Source organism: Rhipicephalus microplus, unplaced genomic scaffold (genome assembly GCF_043290135.1).
Source record: "Rhipicephalus microplus isolate Deutch F79 unplaced genomic scaffold, USDA_Rmic scaffold_15, whole genome shotgun sequence".
In the NCBI taxonomy this organism is placed as follows: domain Eukaryota; kingdom Metazoa; phylum Arthropoda; class Arachnida; order Ixodida; family Ixodidae; genus Rhipicephalus; species Rhipicephalus microplus.
The window spans coordinates 5,711,125-5,732,997 of NW_027464588.1; the positions used below are offsets into that span (position 1 = coordinate 5,711,125).

Sequence of the window (21,873 nt, forward strand, 5' to 3'; positions counted from 1 at the left end):
GTTTACCTAGTGTGTTAAAGCACCTGCAGGTCAAAAAGAAATTATCTATTGTTTCTACTTAACCACAGAACGTGCACAGTGACGAAGGTGCCTGAGCGGACCTGTGTTAGTAGAAACTTAGATTTGGTACTCCGCAACGCAGCCCTGTTACTTCTTGTTTAGAAGTTTAGCAAAAGGCTCTTCGCCAGGGATGTAATAAATGGCAATATTCAGTAAAGTTTGTCAGTGCTCTATCTCTGAAGACTTCCATTAGGGCACGTCTGCGGAATGGAGCAACTTGAATGTCGATGTTTCAAAACATAACCAAACCTGGTTCACACAAAACATGAAAGACGTTTGCTACGTAGACAGAGCCTCCCAAGATCTCGTGCCCACGGCGAGAATTGGAGCAGCTAATGACCACTTTTTCTTAACAGACATGAACAAGTCCAAGCAACTGAACTATATGTCATACTTCAGTGTACATAGGCCGCATATTGGTGCATTAATGAACGATTACAGGAACAACTGTACTTCCGCTGATGGTGCTGACATTTCACAGTGATTTGGTTCAAATTAAGGAGGTGTCAACAGCTCACTGGACGTGTATTCATGACCCATTGGCACAGGAACGACGCAGATGCGTGGCAGATGTACGCTCGTTGGCGATGTGTGTCACGTAACCAACATCGCGTGCTTAGGGAACACTTCAACATACCACAGTTCATGGCGGCGGTGCATGTCGAGCGTGTATAGCTAACGCTCTTCCATAAGCATCCTTCTCACAACGCCGATTTTCTAAGTAAGTGGGATCTGCAAAACTTTCGAATGACGAAAAAGGGCAGGACCCTTGTCCCCCTTGTGCTTTTTGAGTTCTTGCCCATGCTTATACCTTGCATTATGCATGAAAAAAGAAATGTGTAAACTAAATAAAGAAGACATTTTTTTTCTTAAAATCTTGACTCACAGCTCTTCTGCTGTAGTTTCATATATTTGCTGGAGTCTATTTTTAAACACTTAGGGTTCTCTATCTTTTGAGCCGTTGTACGTCACGTGGTGGTATACGCGACAGCAACGTTGCAAAACATAGTTGAGATAACGAGTATGCAAAGAAGTCGCCCTGAAAAAGATGTATGAGTTAACCCATACCGAGTACCGTTTCGTGAAAAGCAAACTACATGAAAAAAAATAAGTACAGAGAGACAGAAAAAAAAGGACGCCAGGGAAGGATAGGAAGATAAGGACAAACAGGTAATTCCGGGAGAAAAAAATTCTTTGCTTATACGAGGTTCGAACCCGCGCATGCACCATACGTAGGTGAGCATTTCAATCATTTGTCTACCCAGGCTTCTTGTTCTTTATTTTCCTGTTTAAAATTCGATATCAGGCATGATGCTAGAGCAGAAGTTATCCTTGTATACGCGGGGAGATCAGGCTATCTCCGTGCACGTTTGCGTAGGGTGCGGCGCGTATACATACACGCAGTGGCGCTTTGTTGCCTGCGGACTGAGACGACTGTCTGCGAGTAGAGTGTGTGGATTGCAGTTGATTGGTAATATCTACGCTCCTCTCTACTGAATCGGTACACGAAGCCTATGCAGGATTAATAATGCCAGCGAGCAAAGCATTCTGCCTTTCAAAAGGACTTTCGCACTGGGTGACTCTCGGTGCTCTTTCGCACTAAATCACGCTTTGCCTGTGTTGTTCGTTTGTTTTTAGTTTGTATTCCGCTGCCCCGCCGCGGTGGTCTAGTGGCTAAGGTTATCGGCTGCTAACCCGCAGGTCGCGGGATCAAATCCCGGCAGCGGCGGCTGCATTTCCGATGGAGGCCGAAATGTTGTAGGCCCGTGCGCTCAGATTTGGGTGCACATTAAAGAACCCCAGGTGGTCAAAATTTCCGTAGCCTTCCACTACGGCGTCTCTTATAATCATATGGTGATTTTGGGACGTTAAACCCCAGAAATCAATCATTGTGTTCCACCTGCTACATTCTGCTCTAGTAGGACTGAACTACTTACTTACCTCTTTCTCATCTGCATACAACAAAAAAGAAAGAAAGATAGTAGAAAGCACGCATATGTGTGCGATGATTTCAGCATCATTATTTGCACTTATACGCAAAGGATAATTTTTCCTCATTTTGTACACCATCATATGTGATACAGTCGATTAGTCTGTCCAGGAAAGATTAGTGGCTGACAGTGTATTGCGCCTCACTGCTTTTACCACGTATACGCACGCGTTCGTGCACCAGTCGATATAAAAACCTCATAAGTATTCAGCAGAAAGCTTTCATCGATGCATATTACCTGCATGATAGTGCTTCATCAAAAGTCTTCTTATTTTATGGGACAACTCATTTTTTTTTCAAAAAAAATCCCCACTGCCTTTCGTTGGCCGATACCATTGCCACACAAACGCTCAAGACATTGTAAAGAAAGATACGTTTTTCAGCAAAATTTTGCAATAGTAAATGTAAGTAATGCCGTTTGAATTAAATTTCAATGTTTGGGCTCTTTAAAGCATTCGTAAGTGTAAGCACACGGTTGCCTATGGTAACTTCGTTTTAAGAACAGTTAAAGTACAGAAGGGTCCCAGTTTTTGTGATTGTAAAAGTTCTGTGTAGGGGCACCATGGACATATAGGCTCATCCAAGGCACCTCGCATATTCGATAAACTACAGTGCTGTAGTTGTGCACCTGCAAAGAGCATGCAGAAGTGAAGCCTGGAGCCTCGTTTTTCTTTAGAAGCAAGACCCTAAAACACTGCATGCACACGCCATTTATTAGTACAAATGTTTGAGAGGATGTCAGGAGCATTTTGAAATGTGCTTGAAGTGGAAAGTGGCATCTATTCTGAAATAACTTCAGTAAATGGACGGCACGACGACAATCAACAGCACTGTAGAACGTTGCACTCGCTGATCTAATTCCAGAACCACGGGTGGTCGAAATTTCCGGAGCCCTCCACCACGGCGTCTCTCATAATCATATGGTGGTTTTTTGACGTTCGAGCCCACATATCGATCATCTATCTATGTATTAGCAGCCGAGGAAGGCCATATTCTTTCGTATGTCCTTTAAGTCATACAATCAAGCAGTTACACTCGCACTAACATGACCGGACAAATCACCCTTTGAGAATGCATAACGTACGCACACATGGAAACACAACATGGCTAGCAGACGACGCACGGAACAATTTAAACTTGTTGTTGTTGTTGTTGTTGTTTTCCTTTGCACATCACTCGTACCCAATGCAGGATATTGGCCGATTATAAGGTGAATTCGCCCAATACTTTTCGCATTGCTTCATTCCTGGAAACGCTAGTTATTTAATGATGATTTCAAGTGCCAATAGCGAATTTGAAAAATATGTAGTGAGCCCCCTATTTAGCAACAAAATCGTTTAGTCGCAGTGATGTATTCCTGAATAGCGAATAAAACATCCCCTTGGCTGTACCCGAATGTAGAGGCTCCAAAAAAAAAAGAGCTGGTTCTGATAATTTCAAGCCCAGTTCTTGAAGAGGTGGTCCTAGTGCACTTTTTCTGAATAAATGAAAACGGCGATAACTGTGCGGTTCAGACAGTGGCTGCCAGGACTGACTCCACTCGATCTCACGGTCAATAGTAGAGCCAGGCGAACAGGTAGGAAAGAAAAGTGACAATAAGAATGAGAGGAGAAGGCAAGAACGGGTACAGATAAAAAAAAATAGAGAGTAGTGCGAAAACAAGTAGAAGCGCGAATATTTCAAATAATATAAAGTTATGAAGACAAAGATAGAAGTCGAGAGTCTGACGGTCAGAAAAAAGAAAAAAAGTGAGGAAAAGTGAGGAAGAAAGAAAAAACAAATGGAAGAAACAGCTCAAAAGTTAAAAGACGAGTGTCTGAGAAGCAAAAAAAGAGCAAAATAAATGATTGAAAGGAGAGCCGAAAAAGCCAAAACAGAGAAGGACTGATGAGTGAAAAAAATACAGAGACAAAGGAAAAAATGCAGTGAGAAAGGTTTTTTTGCAATTTAATCTCTAAAGTAATTTTGCACATTGTTTTTAGTTTTATTTCGGTATCCTGCCACACGGTTGTTGGCCTATTCCCCTTCGTCGGTGATTGCCATTCATCTCAGATCAGCATCAACAACATCAAACCTTACAAGCACATAAACACACAAAAGAGAGCCAAAGAAAAGATAGAAAGCATAATCACATTTTGTAGAGTAATGTAAGTATAGTTTGCCGTGTGGCGCACAAAAGCTGTAACATTAATGAATCCACACCTCGTCTCTCGATCGTCTAGTTCAACTTAATCTTGTCCGAACGGAACGTTTCCTCCGACTTGTACACAGGGGGATGAAATAACAACGGTGGGTAAATTATGTGGTGTCAAGCTGAATAAACAGACATATTGAATTCACTGCTCCAATCTATGACCAGTTCACCACCTCTGCTGTTAACCAGTGTTGCGCCACTCTGTCTAAGATGAGCACTTTTTTTCGGCAGAAGAGCACGTGCTGTGAAGGATGCACGTGAAGAAGAAATCACGATAAAGACGCGCGTTACACGAGGAAGCAGACGCAGAAGAAGACTGCGTCCGTGCCAGCACCTGTGTTCTGTTCCCGCATCGTCACAAGAAGCGTTCTAGTCCAGAAGAGGCTCAGCCATTGCTTTAAAAAGGTGATTATCTTTTGCCTTACTGGCACTGAAGTCCTGGGCATTAGGGGCTGAACAATGGTCGTTTTTTGCCGGAACAGAGACACCGTATTATCCTCCCTGCAAGTCTCTCGAAGCAGTCACTTTTTATGCTATGTTAATACCATAAGGCAGTCTAAAGAGGTGAGGAAATATGATCTGTAACGTTTACAATTTCACAAGTAATGAAATCTCACTCAAAATCTCATTTAACTTTGATCCTCCTTATGAACTATGCTACAGGACAGCACTTCCCTGTCAGTATTTTTAACGCACGACTACACTGACACATGCTGTACACTCCGCTTGGTAGTAGTACCATGGACAAGTAAACTCAACCGAGTAAATCCAACTTAGTAACGGTCAGGCTTTGCGTGCTTACGTTGTCCGCTTTCACAATTCAAAACTGGGTACAAATGGTAATAAGCTCACCCATTTCAACTCTTCCCAGAAAATGCACTGTTCGCCACAACTGCAAATGCCGTTATCGAAATCTTACACTACGCAGCAAATTCGCGTGGCTTTAGATACGCGGCTGGTAGTAATCTTTCACAATATATCCACGTGGCATTTGGGAACCACTACCGCTAAACACATGTTTCTCGCTTGCTCATAACTAGCTTAGCAAAAGTAAGCGCGCACCTACCATGTTCAGCGAACAAAGGATGGTCTTGTTGAGTGCCACAGTTTTGTTGTTCACTCGTGCTACGGGACGTAACGCTTCTACATTACGTAAATGAAAGCTTATGCATCCCTCTTCGTCGTAATTCTACAATTGTGAATCAGACTTTTTTACGGCGCTCCATCGCACGCACCCTTCTTATAGTTGAAATGTCGTTAAACATTACGTTAAGAGCTTTTACTTCTGGAAAAGCCCTATCAAAATGCTGGAGGGCAGCACAGCAAATGAAGAAGGTGGATTGTGTGACTGATGTTCGGCAATAATAACTGGCAGATACGGCCTTGCATGTAAATTATAATTTGTTGATTCCCAAGAGGTGTGTGTGTCGTATGTATATGTATGTGTTAAGTGTGTGTGTTTTAGTGTGTGCGCATGTGTGGGTATGTGTGGCCCTGGGTACGCGAGTGCGTGTGTGAGGGTAGAAGAAACGGAATGTTGCTCGTGAACTTTCTGTCCACCCTCCTTTCAATAATTTAGAATGTGGCACTTACTATTGTACTAATGTCTGAGTTACAGTCTTTTGCTATAAAACTGCGCTCTCCATAAATTGACACGCTTACGCCAGTAAGTCTTTATTTGATCAAACTTGCCAGGATCACGAGAAGTAGGTAAAAGGGGGGTAAGCTAATCTTGTGCAATTACGCTCAATTTAATGTATTTTCTTTGTACCAACGACATAAAAATACTGTTCACCATTACATTGACAAATAACGTAGGCGCAAGAGCAAATTTTTATCTCAATGAAGTGGAATAAGACAGCATCATTGTTATCGCGCGTTCCTTGAGAGAGATTTTTATATCTCCCTCTCTTCCCGTATACACGGCGTTTGAGGATCACAATGAACTGCTCACTCATGAAAAAAATCTACATCACAAACATAGGTTTCTGCAATCCTTACACCCTACGAAACATTTCGCTATCGAAGAACCACGCTCTTTTATTGTGGACGCAGTTCCTGACCACCGGGATTCGTCGACGAGTGAACGCATCCTACGCTATAGCTTCGTGAATTATCACGACAGTATGTTTTCGAAAGTGTGCGTCTTAGAATACTGCATGAAGTTACACATTTAGTATAACATTTCAGTCCCAACTGCGGGGAGCAGATGATGACCTCTTTTTTGACAGCGCTCATAAGGAAGGAAAATCTCGTGGCACTTTTTGATAGCAAGAGCAGGAAAAGAGCATGGACTGAAAGAAAATGACAGGCCACTCCTTCAAGAACAACACAAAATCAAGCACGTGCACTGAAACTTTTCACATGGTGTTACCACGACAGATCAACCAAAAGCGAATTTCTATAGCCTTTCCCTTTCTATTCATGTTGTTTTTGAGCTCACACATAATATTGTTTTTTATCGAGCCGCTTAGCCCACCACCATATTGCACCTTGAGGCCTCCTGGTTTCTATCACGCGATTGAAAACAGATACATTGCCTGAGACGCTGACTACTGCTGACATTGACACTTGAGCGAGAGTTCACTAAACTTGTGACGGTACGTCGGCGTTTAGCCTTGACAGCGTTTGACCATCCTATAACTGAATGGAAATGCAGCGCGAGCAACGCAAACTAAAAATAAGACACGACATGACAAACCAGATGGCATAGTTAGCGCTGGTATGTGATCTCGTGTGTTACTTTGCGCCTGCATTTCAAATCGTTTCTGATGTACAACCGCAAGACCCAATGGACCTTTTTCCTAATTCGCAAGTGCGCTTCCTCTGAACTGCTTTTCTTTTTAATGAGTAATGGTGGTGCCTGTCGTACTTCATGCGGAGACGTGGTCCTAGGTCTTAGTCATAGGCATGCGTAGCGCTCGTAGTCAGGGAGGCGGAGGTCTATTGCTGCGCCAACCCCCCTCTCTATTAGGGCAATATTGGGGGCCGATTTTACGATCTCCCTCTTGTGTGGCTAGCAGGGCGCCCCACTCCCCAGTCAATGTGAGGAGCAGATCTTGCGCCCCCTCTTAGGTGACTAGGGGTCGCCGCCGTCCCTTCTGCCCCCTTCGTGCGCACGCCTGAGTCCTAGTTGAACGTGCTCGGTCTTGTCTATTATGAGTGCTTAATTTTGAGAGGCGACTCAACATGTTTCCCATTATTGCGTACGCGAGACCCCCTTAAACAAGCCATTCGGACAGAATGACAAGCCTCCAATATTCGCTCAAGCCACATAGCAGGAAAGCAAACTTTACAATTTTGAAAAGGGCCTATTTTAGGCACAATTCGGAATGTCTTAATATTTTTAGCACATCGCCTACACGCTCCTACCCACAAGCAACTAAACCAAGTCTTACGCTATTTAGAACCTAGTCCAATAAAGTCTCCACAAAGCGGCAGATTGCGTAAAATGAAGGTGGCAGATTACAGTTTTTGCAACGCTTACGCACTGTAGCTTCAATGCGGCCATCCACCATGGTACCCTCGGAGGAAGGCCGTCAGGACCCTCGCAATGATGACGTAAGCTTGCCGTTGCCTGTTCGTGATAATGGCCAGGCGTCGTTCATGATTTCACCAACGCCGGATCCCTGTCCGTTCGAGGCGGGTGCACCCCTCTCAATTGACGCCTGCGTTGGCACTGCCCTTATCGGCTGTGCAAGTGTGCCACACACGGCTATTGGGAGCGCCACTCCTGGTGAACGAACGATGAACGCTCAGCTGATCTCGACGGCGCTTCAGGTGTTCGTGCCTTTTATCCTGGCTGGCTTCGGCTCCACCTTGGCTGGCATCCTGCTCGACGTGGTCAAGGTAAAAATGGCGGGAGTGTAACAGCGAACTACTGAGTCACTCAAAATAAGAGCTTCATAAACAATTTTGATGAACGTTGTGAAATATTAAAATGCATTGTTGTAACAAGGGAGACACTCACAAATGAAGAAAAAAAAAACAGACCGAAACAAGTAGGCGCAATCTCTCAACTGTGATTATTTCGTGAGGCAGCAATCGGAGCCGCTCCATGAAAAAAAAGGAAGAAAACGAGAGTACAAATAAAAGTAGAATTTGTGAGAAAACATGGCTGATCTCTCTGTCTGGGAATCAGTATGTCAGGAAAGAGAAACGTGTCATAACAGAAGGAGTTTACAGTTTATTCTGTTTTGTTCGTGCACAAAGGAGAACGAATATATGCTACAGAAACAAACTATACTGTCACGCAAAGAACGGCAAGCAGTTCAAAACTTGCAGCGGGCAGCTCAAGGAGAAAGCACGCACCAAAGTAGCATACACAGGACGCGCGCAGAGTAACAAATGTCACGGATCGAATTCCTACTTATTGCTGTGTGAGCAGCTTTGGATAAACAGAAATCGAGTAGCTAGCGAAGCAACCTTCGTGCTCTCCTTAACTACTGTAACTTAAAAGCAATCTTGCCGTGGAAGAGGTACATAGCGCCTTAATCGCGAGATTAGCGGGCGTGCATGAACGACCACGTTTTGTGAAGACGCGCGCGCATCTTCAGACACAGGACGACGACCTTTACCGCGTGCCCAATGCACGTCTTGCGGGCCATTTTGTTACAGATGTGAACGCACTGAACGCCATAAAGTGTATATGAAAAGCTGGACAACGTACACTCCATGGCCTAGTGGTTTTGTGCCGCCCGCTGTGCATTGGGAGGCTGTATGTTCAAAACCCGGAGAGAAGTTTGCCATCGGTTAGGATATATTTTGCGTGATATCAGTGACAGAAATAGGTCAGCGGAGCCGTGGTGCACCTCGGCAATAACACATTTGTGGTAAAACCGATAAATCTAGAGATCCTATCGTGGGCGTGGGTAGGGTTGCCCAGTTAATGTGAGAGAGAATTTTAATCGCACTCGCCCCCCTCCCTCTTCGTTGGCAAAATCGAAACGACAACCTGCTTTACAATGGGTTAAGAAATTAGAAATTATGCGGAGACTTCCGTCACCCAAGGGCTAGCCTGAGTTGAAGACGGGAAGTAGACAGTTCCTGAAATGCAACGTCAGGTGTCTTCAGCTGCCAACAGTTTAAAATACCTGTGTATTCATAATTGAACAAACGTATGAGACGGACTCTACAAACACACTTTTAAGTGATTAATAGAATGCCGCGTCCCTGTGTCTCTCCTGTACGCACTCCTATGATTCTATATATGCAACTATTGACTTGAGGCACAACATCATTTTTAGATTCGTTCTCAAATTTTTTGCAGTTTCATCATAACATTCGAGCACTACTCAACTTTCAGATGGCTGGCGGTTAAACCCAATAAGTTGCTTATATATCACACATTGCCAGTGCCATATCGTTTTCCACAGAAGAAACTTGCTAAAAAATAAGGCCTTATTACATGCTTGACGTGTCTTCACTGCAGGATTAGCGCAATGGAGCTTACCGAAACTTTATTCTATAAAAAAGAGAGCAACCCACATTTACGACACTAGACAATCCATTGAGTTCATGTGCATGCACTGGTCGTGTGCGTGTCGCTTTTAACAATTCCTTCAAGTATTTCGGCAAAAAAAAGAAACGTGTGAAATATTTCCCATCACAGTCCTAATCACATACCCTGAATTGATTATTCTCATATTGTCAAGCTTCGAAACCTTCAACTTGATAAACTGTTCCCCATCGCGCCCTTTAAAACTGCACTGCACGACCTGCGGTAATATTGCGGAATATAAACTGTTGTATTGCGTAGTTCCAGTATCCTTCATTCGCAGAAATTGTATTACCTGGTATTTCAAAGTGAATGGTTCTAGTTGCAACTTATGAATTTAGTAAGTAAATCGCAGCAAACTTTTTGCCTCCTTAAGCACGACCAAACAGATTATGGTTATTGTTTTTGACGGCCACGCATATAATATATACAAAGTGGCTGACCAAAAGCAAACACCTTCTAAAAATAGGCGGACTTGTTGGGTTGAGTAGCTATCCAATTTAAACCATCATTAGGTCTTTGTAAATGGAGTTCCGTCAAATTGAACGGATAAGAACTACTTGCATTGTTTTAAAAGTTCTAATGAAAGCTTTGTTTTGATGTATGGTACAACTGAAATCTGTTTCTTTAATGTAAAAAGTGGCCACATATGCTATGCTTACGTGTCCTGGTCGAATGGTTAGTAAAACAGATTTTACCCTTACTGAAATTAAACATATATAGTTTTTGCTTATACAAACAATGCAGCATGAGGTGGTCGCTCAAGTTCTAGTACGACACGTGGATATGGGTCTTACTGATCACAACCGAAAATTTCTAGAAATTTTCAAGCTCATCATAACCAAATCCTAGCAATATCGCTTGATTGCTCGCAAGAAAGCCTAAGTGACACTTGTTTAATTTAGCTCCTCTGTAATAAGATGTAAAGAATTGAGAGAAAAAATGTTCGGACTTTTATTGGTGTTGGGGGACACCGCATTCTGTTTTGCGACTACACCTTCTTTGAGCCTGCTCTATATGTTCTCATTTCAACAATGCAGGAGTGGCCGGTGTATGTGATAGTGCACCACATATTCGTGGTCATTCCACCCTTGCTGGGACTCAGCGGCAACCTGGAGCAGACCCTGGTTGCGAGGCTTAGCACCCAGGTGCGTATTCAGTGTGCCATTCTTCGACCCACATAATACAGAACTAATCCACGTCCTCGCTTGTCTATTCCACTTGCACTATTCGAATGTACGTTTTCATGCGTGCCTGTAGGACTGTAGTTTTCAGTTGCTCTGTAGAGTATCATGTTTAACTTTTAATCACACCTTCACCTAAATTACAAAACTTATTGATTTTCGATGGCGTATTCCATAGCATAAGCTCCTTTTGATGTTTGCATCTCATTAAACAACGAACCCAATGTTCCTTGTTTAGGCACACTTTTAAGACGCCTAACTGAAGTATCTGACTCACCCTAATACTCGCAGTTTCATGGACTTTAGGTCTTGTCCATAAGGTAATCCCCACTCCACTACTGTTATTTCGTACAATTTTCAGAAGATTTGAAGACGATTCGTCTATAAGATGGTATCCTGAAGCTAGTTAAGTACAGTTACTAGACTAAATGCAGTCATTATTTGAACCAGTGTGGCCTAAAAAAGAAGCAAAGTTCACTTATTCAGGTGTGCTTGTTAAGGTAATAAAATAGTAAAACCCTTCAGCGCTCTGTAAATAGGTACAAAATAAAGGTGACGCTTTGAAATTCATTCAAATTTGATGCTACTATTGAGACTTAGCATAACTTTAGACACATTTATCGCAAAAACAATGCAATAGACACAGATTCATGTACACAACTTGGCATGCACACTGGAACTTATGTTTGTAAACTTAAAGGGACACTAAAATATATTAACAATTTCTGCCAGAAAGGAAGCTCAATACATGACAGCATCTAAAACGACAATTTTATCAAGGACAGTGCGCTACTTACTGTGAAATTACGGTAGATCCACAAGAACATAAGCGCCGCAGTCAGACATTCTTAAAATGATCCCGATTACATCAGATTAACTACGTACAGTTATTCTCTAGTAGTTTGTTTAACTGCACTAAATAAAAAAACCTTCCGTGCATCAAAATACGCAATAAAATGCTGTTTTTTGTTTCTGTTTGATTAATGGAAAAAAGAACCGGAAGACGTAACTATGGGGAATGGCGTTAGTGGTTCAAAAATGCAATTTCCACGTAGTTACACTGGACAGATGGTGCCATATAGCGGGGCAGAGTTGAACCAAAAAATGCCTACAATCTTGGAGCCAATGGCGGGAAGTTGATCTATGGCCGTATTTTCTGCTGTAGCTCCCACTGCTTTCGATCTGCTGCTAGAAAGCCGGGCAACGTCGTGCATTGCAACAGTGGCGTGAGTTGGTTCGAACTGTGCACTTCTTGAGGCGAGTAACTTGAAGTGCGCTAACCTGTTGCGGACCAATCAAACGTGATTTTATTTCAAAATAGGCCTTTCTTTAGCACAAAAGTAACACTTGAGGCTTATGGACCAATATTTATACAGTCAACGTCGACCTAATAGTTGCCTTTAGTATCTCTTTAGGGGTCATCGAAGTCATGACCCGCTAAGTTGAAGCGTTGCGCCAAAGCAAACTTCCAATCGCTAGGAAAGAAATTACGCAGTCATAACTTAGTTATGAACTTTTTAAAGGGAGTTCTTGAATCCATGCAATATGACATAGTACATACCCAACAAAAACGGATGACAGTGGAGCCCTTATATTAATTTCTGACGTACAATTTACACGTGCGGCCTCCGTCAGATTGAGAATGAATTGAGCATAATCATAATATATTTCATAATTCAGTGATGCATCTACCCTCTCCCCCTCCAACTCCACGCCCTCACATTTTTTTTCGTTTTGAGGGAATGCTTGTTTCCCTTTCAAGAACCCAATTTGAAATGGCGGCCTCCTTATCGCCACCATGCTCGCTTTCAATGATGCCCTCTACTACTTTTTGCTTGTTTTGAAGGAGAGGGTATGAAGCTTGCATACAGAAGCACTGGAGAAAGTAGTGCAGAATTGAAGACAAGGTGTCGAAATGACGGCTCTAGCGCATACTAAATGCAGGAATTTTCCTTAACCATGCATAATATTACATAGCATAGCAAGAAGGTGTGAAGGGAAGTTAGAGTGAGGAGGAGTCTTGTGAGGATGACAGAGGAATTGAGGAGGCGACAGGGTGAAACATGACGCAGTCTTATAAGGTTCACTTTAACAAAGAGCTAGAGCTTGCGCCCAGGCATATGAGGAATAAATGTGTAGCTTTGCTGCAGAAATAGTCACCTGGACACAAAAGTAAGTCGTCCTGGCAGCGCGGTCTTGCTACACGTCAGCGAATTCCTGTCCGAACACATCTTGATAACGCTGCCCCAACATCCTTACAATGTTCCCGTGGATGAGCCACACTTTTTCATGTGATAACGTCAGAAAGCTTGTTTCGCAGATGTGCTGGCGTCTGCATCGGGGCCGGCATCGTTCATCGGGAGCAAAAATTTATGATCTTGTCCATGATTGACACAAGAGTCAATTCATTTCATTTAATGAATTAGCAATAAACATGTCCGGGACCGAGTGAGGATCGAATGCCAGCCATTTCATTTTCAAGCAAGTATTCAGCCACACAGCCACGTCGATGCTCGGAAATGCAGCTAAAATTACGTCCTGTACTTGAAAATGCAGTCAAAAGAACTTTCATGCTTTACAAACACAAGAGCGTTGTATACAGGCTTCATAATATAACGTGACATAGCGCTGTAAAAATCGTGTGGTACAGGAGTACATTGACACTGGGTGTAATAACACCCGATAATCATAATGACTCGTGGTTTGAAGCCTGCCACAGATGACAAAAATCACGGACGTTAAGGCATGTATCCGCTTGCTACCATGTAGTGGGTGCATAGAAAGCTAAAAACAGATACTTAGCTCGCATAAATGTTTCTGGTTGAAAGTGTGCTACCCTCTACAGAGAGTACAGTTATATGCAAAAACTTCATTGACAAGAGCTACTTTCAGCTTTATCGGTTACTTTGAAGTAATCCACAATTTGAACTTTTCGGGTTACATGACACATAAAACATTTTCATCGAGGTTTTTGAAATACGCACTATAAGGACAGGACATTGCTCTCACGTTACACTTTGAACTCATTATAACTGAACGTACTTTTCAAAGTACACTTCAATTTTCGGGTATAGAAAATACTGAATATAATATTCTCAACTTGTTCACTAAAATTTAAAATGCCGAACGTCCCAGCAAGCTCATTCTAAATGGTATATTCACTCTGTTCTGCTCTTTTTTGTTTTATAAGTCGTTAAACTTTATAAAAGTATAACGAATCTTAGAACTAATAAAATTTTCATACCTTTAGGAAAACGAGAACCCGTCAAACACACGTAGTCATACTGCTTTACCGAAATTTTTATCAGAGTTTTCCCATTTATATATTTCAAAAACGAATTTCTTGTGCTTCAGCAAGAAGAAAATACTCCTTCTAAAGCGCGAGATGCACATTGAGTGCATAGGTTTGCTTTGAGGTATAATAAAATGTGGGTGTACATTGTATTCCATATTGGGACTTCGTGGGAGCACACATGGCCTGTTGTGCATTGCTTCAGAGACTAAACTATAGTTTTTTAGGGGTGCGGTATTGGGGGAAGGTAGGCTTTTTTTACTTATATGAGGCTCACGAGACTGCACCTATTGTCGTGCGTCAGTGGTGCCTTGGCGCCGCCTTCAGGGCCACCAACGGTAGTATTCTGTCATAAACGCATTTGTGTGACATTGAAGGTGGCGGTAAGTCAAGCTCAAGACAAAGAGCCTGTATGAATACGGGCGTAAGACTGAAGATGTACTGAGACGGCTTAAAGGGCTCCGCGACACTTTTACTACAGCCTTATTTAGCACTGAAACGCGTGTAGCCGTGATTACTGAAACATATGCAATAATATTGGTGAAAATTAGTGCACAAAAAGTGAAATTATGAGTCCTCAAAGTTCAATACTTTAGCAGACGACAACGAGAAACGTTTTCTTTCACATGTTACTCGCCAGATGACGTCAAAGACCACTTCCAATCACAGCGCGCGTCTCATAAGGACATCATAAAAATGTCATCTCTTGGTGGCTTTCGCACAATACCTCTTGATCGCTTTTTTTGAGGGCGTGATGGCGTGCTTACTACAAACCACATGCGTCGAGTAGCAGATGCTCCCATGGTCACACTATGTAAGATACGCACATGCGCTTTGGGCAAGGTCAGTTCTCAGTTTGCATGCTAGGTGCGTTCTGTTCGGCAACGCGGGCGTTCACCACCTGTTGCATTTTTGGCTCGCTAAAGAGTCGGTACAAGTTTCCACTTTTAGTTGCCGGTGTGCCATAGCATCGTTCGCGGGCTAAGTGTTCTGTTCGTTGTTCTGAAAACACATCATTTCGAAAGAGGAATGATCTCATTCTTAGAAAGTATTAAAAAGATTTTTGCTGTTTTAGCATTCACTCATAGGCCTAGCTACCACCATATGAATATGGCTTGCTATTTCTCGCATCAAGCTAATCAAAATAGTACGGTGTTTGTCGTCACGCCACATGACATGACGTCACTTCTTATAATAAAAATAGTCGCTGTGTGTCGCGGTAGCCTGAAAAAAGGTACTTTATCCCGTGAAATAAATTACAGCTGCGTCGATTTTGACGTTGTCGGTTGTGCAATGATAGTAATGGGTTCCACAGCACCAGAATAACTAATGATAAATACGTGTTCAAACAGGGTCACAGGCCCCCTTTGAGGCTCTTTTATAGTAGAGTATATCCTATACTTAAAATAGTTCAACCTTGTTTCCGAATGCAATATACTAAATGACGTATTTTATTTATCTCGCAGGCAAACTTGGGCAACCTGAACCGGGTTCGCGAACACCTACCCATGATATTTGCAAACATCGCCCTCTTGCAGATAACGTACCTATTTTTGCTCATTTAATTACTGTTACAATCTTGGAAAGCTTTTGATAGTGAACTGTAAGGTGAATATATTTCACATGAATAATTAAGTGGTCACAATTGAGATTACTATATAGGGTGAATAAATATATGAACAAACCAACCCAATAAATAGTTTTACCATTTCGTTCTGCAATGCAATGTTCATTGTTTTCACTGAAAACCACTACTTTTGCTAGATTTAGTTTCGTGTAAGTAGGTATTCCGTGTAGCATTTTTATCCATCATTTCAGACTGTGGTTATAAAATTCCTGCCTGTGCGATATCTTGAAAAATGCCTGCATGATGATAACTTCTTGTGATAACTTGTCTGGTGTACGAAACAAATGAGTAATTATCTGTGGTCTGTTATGCCAGCACTGACACTAATGTAGTTCACGTGTATCAAAACTATAAACGCTAAAAACATGCTTTCGACTATAGAATCGAAAAATGTATTTCTTGTTAAGTATTTGAAGTGGAATACACAAGGGACATGGACGGGGTAGTTTCGTTGGAAGTACTACAGGTTGACGAATGTGGAAGCTGCTCCTGTAGGTGCAGAGCTCTCATCATTTTGTGGAAACGGAAAACAAGTGTGGCAGTGGCACAGGTTGTAGGGGCAAATTTCTCCATTGTAATCATCAAAATGCATTAAAACTCTAAGCACGCTAACACTCATTTGCTCACCTAATTGGTCACAATGTGCGAACGCACTTGTTTCAACTATATGCAGTAACACCATTTATACTACAGTTTGTCTTGTCGCGTTGTTCTATCTGGATAATTTATAAGCAATAAAAATAAATATAACAGTAATATAAATATTCAGTTAAAAGGTTGAATTCGCCATCCTTTATATTTACTACGCGGGTCTCAGTAAAACTTTGCAGCAATATTTTTCTACAAAATATCAACGAAGAGTTTGATTCGGGAGCACCATTGAATTGACAAGTATTCACACAGGCCACAATCGAGTAGAACCATCACTTTGGGACATATATTCAAAAAAAGTCATTTTTGAATGTCGCCTGAACTTGTAAAACGTAGGTTGACGGGTAAAAGTTCATAGGTTGATTGTGGCTTGGCAATTCATAAAGGCTTCAGTGTGCCGTAGAGACAAAAAAGGCTAAATTATCATCTATGGTAAATGTTCGCTGTAGCTCTCTTAAATAAATTCAATAACAAAGTTCACGTTACTTAAATGTAAAGATGAAATTTAACATCAGCAGAAAAGTTTACATTTTTATTATAGAATCACAAACGGCCACAACTCTACAAGTAGCAGTTTTCCAAATGTAATTATGAAGTTTTTCCTGTTTTGTGGTACTTTCTAGTACCATTAGCGCAAAGTTTGCATTTCTGGAAACAGTAGATTTACAAATTTTAGGTGCGAAGCTTTTTGGGTTGTGGGTCTATCCCTCCTCTCTAATAGTCTGTTGTAGTAGCCTGTTTTAGTCAGTTTTGAAAATTCCTCACTAGATGGCGTCGTATATATGTGTCTTCTGAAATATCACTAGGTGGCATTAGCAGTTTTTGCATAGTTTATGAATAAACAGGAAAGATTGTGCATTCATAATAAGAAATTCACACTAGATGTACGGAATACATAATGATCGGTGGGGCGAAGTGCCCGCCCATCTGTTTGTCCATTTATAGCGTGCCCTAGTGTGATAGCTGTGAACGGATGGACAGAACGACACATAGACCGACCGACCGACCGACCGACGCTTCGCCCCATTCATCATCAGTTAATAACTGATGATGAGTGGGTGTATAATAGGCCAACTGAGCCCTTTAAAATAAGACTACACTTTGTTGGTATGAAAGTAACTTTATTGCCGTGAAAATGAGATAGGAAAACTACTTGTAGGTGTACCACCATACTACAAAGGGTAACAATTGTCTTGCCGTGGTTCTTGAAAAAATCAGAGCACATCCACAGAATGAATGATGATGAGGTGGGGCGAAATGCTCGTCAGTTCATTCCCGCTCCCATCCATCCGTTTGTTCTTGCTTCCGTCCGTCCGTGCGTCCGTCCACGCATCAACCCTTGCAACCATCCATGCGTACGTCCGTTCATTCATTCCTCCGTCCGCGTGTCCGTTTCCGCGTCTGTCCGTCTGCCTGTCCGTGCGTCTGTCCATGCGTTCTCCCGTGCGTCCGTCCACCCATATGAGCGTCCGTCCGCCCGACCGACCGACCGACCGACCGACCGACCGACCGACCGACCGACCGACGCTTCGCCCCACTCATCATCAGTTAATAACTGATGATGAGTGGGTGTATAATAGGCCAACTGAGCCTTTTAAAATAAGACTACACTTTTTTGGTATGAAAGTAACTTTATTGCCGTGAAAATGAGATAGGAAAACTACTTGTAGGTGTACCACCATACTACAATGCGTAACAATTGTCTTGCCGTGGTTCTTGAAAAAATCAGAGCACATCAACAGAATGAATGATGATGAGGTGGGGCGAAACGCTCGTCAGTTCTTTCCCGCTCCCATCCATCCGTTTGTTCTTGCTTCCGTCTGTCCGTGCGTTCATCCACGCATCAACCCTTGCAACCATCCATGCGTACGTCCGTCAATTCATGCCTCCGTCCGCGTGTCCATTTCCGCGTCTGTCCGTCTGCCTGTCCGTGCGTCTGTCCATGCGTTCTCCCGTGCGTCCGTCCGCCCATATGAGCGTCCGTCCATCCGACCGACCGACCGACCAACCGACCGACCGACGCTTCGCCCCACTCATCATCAGTTAATAACTGATGATGAGTGGGTGTATAATAGGCCAACTGAGCCCTTTATAATAAGACTACACTTTGTTGGTATGAAAGTAACTTTATTGCCGTGAAAATGAGATAGGAAAACTACTTGTAGGTGTACCACCATACTACAATGCGTAACAATTGTCTTGCCGTGGTTCTTAAAAAATCAGAGCACATCAACAGAATGAATGATGATGAGGTGGGGCGAAACGCTCGTCAGTTCCTTCCCGCTCCCATCCATCCGTTTCTTCTTGCTTCCGTCCGTCCGTGCGTCCGTCCACGCATCAACCCTTGCAACCATCCATGCGTACGTCCCTCCATTCATGCCTCCGTCCGCGTGTCCGTTTCCGCGTCTGTCCGTCTGCCTGTCCGTGCGTCTGTCCATGCGTTCTCCCGTGCGTCCGTCCGCCCATATGACCGACCGACCGACCGACAGACCGACCGACTTTATTGCCGTGAAAATGAGATAGGAAAACTACTTGTAGGTGTACCACCATACTACAATGCGTAACAATTGTCTTGCCGTGGTTCTTGAAAAGATCAGAGCACATCCACAGAATGAATCATGACGAGGTGGGGCGAAACGCTCGTCAGTTCATTCCCGCTCCCATCCATCCGTTTGTTCTTGCTTCCGTCCGTTCGTGCGTCCGTCCACGCATCAACCCTTGCAACCATCCATGCGTACGTCCGTCCATTCATGCCACTGTCCGCGTGTCCGTTTCCGCGTCTGTCCGTCTGCCTGTCCGTGCGTCTGTCCATGCGTTCTCCCGTGCGTCCGTCCGTCCACACGACCGACCGACCGACCGACCGACCGACGCTTCGCCCCACTCATCATCAGTTAATAACTGATGATGAGTGGGTGTATAATAGGCCAACTGAGCCCTTTTTAATAAGACTACACTTTGTTGGTTTGAAAGTAACTTTATTGCCGTGAAAATGAGATAGGAAAACTACTTGTAGGTGTACCACCATACTACAATGCGTAAGAATTGTCTTGCCGTGGTTGTTAAAAAAATCAGAGCACATCCACAGAATGAATGATGATGAGGTGGGGCGAAACGCTCGTCAGTTCATTCCCGCTCCCATCTATCCGTTTGTTCTTGCTTCCGTCCGTCCGTGCGTCCGTCCACGCATAAACCCTTGCAACCATCCATGCGTACGTCCGTTCATTCATGCCTCCGTCTTCGTGTCCGTTTCCGCGTCTGTCCGTCTGCCTGTCCTTGCGTCTGTCCATGCGTTCTCCCGTGCGTCCGTCCGCCCATATGAGCGTCCGTGCGTGCGTCCGTCTGTGCATCCGTTTGTCCGTCTGTGAATCTGTATCCCTCCATCCGTTCGTCGGTTGATCCATCGAGTGAACGCTTCAAGTAGCGCCATCTCGCGTCTTTTCATTATATATCCATCATATAAAAGCACCACCATCCAGAGGACATTCCAAAGACTAAACGAGAGGTGGCTACCTACTACTTTTACATACATCACGGACGCGCGACCCACGGAATAAAAAGCTTCGCCACTAATACATCGCTGATCCCTCCGCGATAAGAGTCGGTAAAACACAAAAGTAATATACATCCTTAGGAAACTAGTTTAAAGCTAATACTACATTGAGGTAAGAGGGCTTGCACAATGTCTATTAGTTACCATGGATGCATTCACGTTGTCGCTTAGTCATACATCTCTATCCCCACGACTGGCACCCATAATTAGGGAATAAAGAAACCCTTGTGGCCACAGATGCTTGTGGTAGTTAAAGTAGTTAAGGTGGAGAGCACAACTAGAGGATAAAATGTAACAGCCGGTAAAGTGTGACTGATTGGACGAGAAACTCGTGCTAAGGTCACCTATAAACACCACTTACAGACCAATGCCTGGCCCGGCGACAGAGAAACGCAACGCGCAACGCGCGTGCAATCTTGCTTGAACTTTTGTTTTCATGCACAAGCCTGCATTGCCGAACGTCAAACCCGAGACAATGACACCTTTCTAAATTCCTCTCGCAACGTCATACCAATTGTAGTTCCAAAGTGCTCTATTTTTTATTACAGCTCCATTTCTGTTGTTTTTAACTATTGCGTATCTTTCGTGCTCTCTTAGGTGCCTAGCCCCGTTATTTATTCATACGCCCAAGTATACGTAATTATCCACTATTTCTTGCGTGACTTCTTGTATCTTATGATCACTGCCTTTCTTATCAATAAAAATGATTGCAAAATTTTCCCTGCAGAACTTCCAATTTAACCTATCTCCCTCATTATCAGAAATGTCTGCCAATCTCTGCAGATATCCCTTGTTGTCGGTTAATATTACTATATCATCTGCATACATCAATGCTGGTATTGACTGTTCAATGTGTTTCCCTTGCTTGGCAAAAAAGAGGCTGTATCCGAGTCGAATCTCCTGTAACTTGGCTTCTAGTCTTTTTAGATACAGCATAAATAACAAAGGTGACAAGGGATATCCCGGTCCAAGTCCGCGTCGTATCTCAATAGGTTCAGATATCTGTTCTTCCCATTTGATAACTACTTTGATACTTTTAAAAATGTCCTTTAGAAGATTAGGTATTCCATTTTCCACATCTAGTGTGTCCAGTATTCTCCACAAGTCTTCTTGAATCGCACTATGGTAAGCTCCCTTGATATCTAGAAAAGTCAGCCATAGGGGCATATGTTCTTTTTCCGCTATTTTATTACAACGCATCAATAAAAACAGTTTGTCCTCCAACCTTTTTTGTTTGCAAAACCCATTTTGTAGTTCTTCAGCACCTCGTCGTTGTCCACCCATGGCTGTAAACTTTTCTTCACTATCTGCATCACCAGCCTGTAAACTACTGATGTCACTGTTATGAGACGGTAGTAGTATATATTGGCTTTAGCCTCCTTTACTTTATAGATCACGCTCATCCTGCTTAGCTTCCACCTATCGGGGGCTTCACCATCTATTGTTACTTTGCTCGCTGCCTCTCTTAATGTTTGCTTAGAGCTTGGTCCTAGTTTCTTTATTATCCATGATTCTGATGCCGTTAGGGCCTGTTGATGTGCTATTAGAAACTCTTTTTTTCTGCCCTTTACCCCTCTCCTTGTCCCAGGAGAGCCACTCAGCTAATTGGTCCATCCTCATCTGGTGCGGTGCATGCAGCGCTGTCTTAGTGTTTGAATTTTTCTGTCATCATTGTTATTATATATTTCATTGCCTCATCCTCTTCTAGTCTGACCCCTTTAACTGTAGTTATAAACCCTTTTTTATGCTTGTCTTATTACTCAGAGAATGAAGATGGTTCCAAAAGTTTGCAGCTGCCTTTCTAACCTTCCTGTTTACTTCCGCCATT

The 21,873-nt window shown here is 43.0% G+C and overlaps 1 pseudogene; it reads left to right on the forward strand.

Moving 5' to 3' along the window:
• Positions 1-7,760: 7,760 nt before the first annotated feature.
• The window catches only part of LOC142784737 (solute carrier family 41 member 1-like), a 41,152-nt pseudogene continuing 27,039 nt past the window's right edge, over positions 7,761-21,873 (forward strand).